This window comes from Chiloscyllium plagiosum, chromosome 1 (genome assembly GCF_004010195.1).
Source record: "Chiloscyllium plagiosum isolate BGI_BamShark_2017 chromosome 1, ASM401019v2, whole genome shotgun sequence".
In the NCBI taxonomy this organism is placed as follows: Eukaryota; Metazoa; Chordata; class Chondrichthyes; order Orectolobiformes; family Hemiscylliidae; genus Chiloscyllium; species Chiloscyllium plagiosum.
The window spans coordinates 113,581,266-113,584,913 of record NC_057710.1 but is presented as its reverse complement, the minus strand read 5'-3'; the positions used below and the strand labels follow the sequence as shown (position 1 = coordinate 113,584,913).

The following is a 3,648-nucleotide window of genomic DNA, read 5'->3' as shown; positions in this document are numbered from 1 at the left end:
ATTGTCGAGAAAGCATAACAACACCTTCACTTCCCCAGGAGGCTAAGGAAATATTGCATGACCATAAAGATGTAATATCAAAAGCATTTTACCTGTATGCATCACGGCTTGGAATGGCAATTGCTCTGCCCAGGTAAAAAAACTACAGAGAGTTGTGAACAGAGCCCAGTCTATCATGTAACCAACCATCCATCCAGTGACTCCATCTATACTTCTCACTGCCTCAGGAAGGCAGCCAACATTATCAAAGACTCCTCCCACCCTGCTTATAATCTTTACCAACTTCTTCCATCAGGCAGAATATACAAAAGCTTAAACAAATCTACCAACAAATTCAAGAACAGCTTCTTCCCCACTGTTATTAGACTACTGAATGGAACTCTCACATTTTAAATAATATGTTGATCTTGCTGTCTGTGCACTTTCTCTGCAGCCGTAACATTGTATCCCTCGCTTTATTCTATTACCCTAATGCACTCTGTATGGTATGATCTGCCTGTACTGCTTGCAAACTAAATTTTTTTACTGTACCTAGGTACATGTGAAGTAATAAATCAAATCAAATCAATTTATTGACATGGCGTAAGTTATTTGCCCCTAGAAAAAATGCTCAGGAGCAGAGGGTGGACCTCAGAGCTGAACAGTCTTCTCCAGTTGTAAAATGGAGCTGAAGAACGGGAGGAAAACCAAGAAAAGAATTCCCTAACACCTTGGCTAGGGGGCAGGATGCTGCCACCAAACTTGAATGAAACTAACACATACTCCAACAACAGCGTGTTTGTCCTTCGATATCAATGAAGCATACTAGAATGTCAGATTGCAATCTTTATTTATTTATCTAATTAAACCTATATAAACTACTGATTCATTAAAAAAACTCCAAATTAATAGAAAAAATTGCTACATGTTATTGACTGCCTACATGAGGTAACTGTGATTATGAAACACCCTAGAATCAATACCGTGAGAGTGAAGGAACGGTGCATTGTTTCAATTTGGGATGGTGTGTATTTTGAACAGGATCTTGCAAGTGGTGGTGGTATTCACATGCATCTGCTGCCCTTGTCATTCCAAGTGGTTGAAGTTGTAGGTCTGGAAGGTGTTCATGGAGAAATCTTTGTGAGTCCCTGCAGTGCATGCACTTACTGTAATCAGAATTAAAGCAAAGTACCACAGATGCTGGACCTCTGGAATAAAATTAAAATGATGGAGAAATTCACAGGTCTGGCAGCAGTGGGAGAGAAACAGAGTTAACATTTTGAATCCAAAATTACTTTTCTTCAGAACTGAAGGAACGAGAATGACAATCACTTTTATAGTACTGTAATTATACCAATATTATTATATTATCATTGACTCATTGGAGATTAAGTACAATGGGCAGGCTAGCACTCAACAAATTTGTACGACTTTCCTTTTCTCCCCACTATTTTAATGGATTTGCCAACCCATTTTAAATAACTGGTTTAACACTTCTATCAGAATAGAAAATAAAAAAAAACATGAAAATATCTGCTAATATGACCAACAGAAATTCCTATACTCAAAAAAAAAGTCAGAGCAAATAAATTGTTCAAGAATTGAGCACATTATTTTGCCAACACTCGTGAGTCATTCATTATAAATGTTTTCAGTCAAGTTTGTTATGGTAAATGCTTTTCTATAAAGCACTATACATATCATAAAACACTTGTATATGAAAAAATCTACTCCAAAATGTTAGAAACTTCATAGAGTGCTATAAATCAAAACCTTAGTAAAATATTAAGCTATTAATTGCAGGTCACTGCTGGAGGTGCCAACTAGGTAATTCATTTAAACTGATCATTTCTCAGTCTGAGCAGAGTTGTGCACCTGCCTCAGTGACAGGGTTGCTGAATAGAAGCACGTATTTGATCTCTTTCCAGTGCAAATCACATGGGATTAGATAGTAAGTGGCGTGGATTGTAACTGCTAATGCCTTGTTAATATTTCTTACTTTGTTTATACTCTGCATTATCATCTATTTTTCTAATCAACCTATTATACAGCACTGCAGCAGGTGGAACTTTAACGCAGGCCTCCAGTTCCAGGGATAGAACACTACCACTGTATCACAAGAAGTCTCCAAATCCTACTGCACTTGGCATTCCCAGACGGTCTCCCATCCAAGTACTAACCAGACCTGAGTCTGCTTAGCTTCCAAGATCAGACAAGATCGGGCGTTTTCAGACCAATATAGCCTAAGGCATAACCTGCCTTATAATGAAGGGACTATAATAAATTTTCTAAAATGTGAAATTGTACAAAACACTGGTATTCCTTTCATTCCTACATTTACATTTATAAAAGATGCTGGCTTTTTTTCTGGCACAATGAATGGAAAAAGACTAGTACAGGGATAATGTAAATTTGATACTTTCATCACTTAGTAACAATGAAGTATCGCATATTTAGGCCTTTTTAATGGGAACCTCCCAATAATTCCATCTCCTTTTTTTTATTTCCCCTCCCCACTTCCCAGAACATCATTCTTTTTTGGAACAGAAAACACATTCCCATATTCCTGCCTGTTTTCTTCTTCTTGGAAATTTCTCTTAGCAGACTGTTGTTAGCTTCCCCAACTTCCCCTTTACCAACCAAACCCGATGTTCTTCGACTCTTTTCTCGAGGTTATGCTGGAGGCCCTACTCTTTCCTCTGGACAAGTGGAAATGTGAGGCCAGCTAGCCAGCGTAACTGGAAGTAGTGGAGGCTATGAGCAGTAAGAGTGTGGCGTTTTGTATCTAGGAAAAACATACTCAACCTCATCCTCATCAGCCTGGCAGCCAAAGATGCATCTGTCCATAACAGTATTGGTAAGAGTGACCACCGCACAATCCTTGTTGTGTGGCACTTTCATGATGCTAAATGGGACAGACTTCAAACAGATGTAGCAAGTCAAGACTAGCCATCCATGTGGCGCCATGGACCATCAGCAGCAGTGGAATTATCGCATACAACATGTAAGCTCATGGCACAGTATAACCTCACTCTACTATTACCATCAAGCCAGAGGATCAACCCTGGTTCAATGAACAGTGCATGAGGGCATGGCAGGAACCACATCAGACAGGCCTAAAATGAGGTGTCAACCAGGTGAAGCTACAAGAACAGGACTACTTGTGACTAAACAACATAAGCAGCAAGTAACAGAGCTAAGCAATCCTCCAACCAATGGATCAGATCTAAGCTATGCAGCCCTGCCCATATCTAGTCATGAATGGTGGTAGACAATTAAACATCTCACTGGAGGAGGCAGCTCCACAAATATCCCCATTCTTAACACTTGTGGAGCCCAGTATATCAATGCAAAATGCTGAAGGATTCACTACAATCTGCAGCCAGAATAATTGAATGGGTGATCTATTTCAGCTTCCCCTTGGTTTCCCTAGCACACAGACACCAGTCTTCAGCCAGTTCGATTCACTCCATGTGATATCAAGAAAAGGGTGGAGGTACTGGATGTAAGTTTGCTCACTGAGCTGGAAGGTTCATTTTCAGACGTTTCATCACCCTACTAGGTAACATATTTAGTGAGCTTCCGGTGAAGCGTTAGTGGTATGGCCTGCTTTGTATTTATGTACTTAGGTTTCCTTGGATTGGTGATGTCATTTCATATGGTAACATC

The 3,648-nt window shown here is 39.6% G+C and overlaps 1 pseudogene; it reads right to left on the bottom strand.

Moving 5' to 3' along the window:
* Positions 1 to 2,110: 2,110 nt before the first annotated feature.
* On the bottom strand, positions 2,111 to 2,229 carry LOC122555929 (annotated as a pseudogene).
* Between the last annotated feature and the right edge of the window lie 1,419 nt (positions 2,230 to 3,648).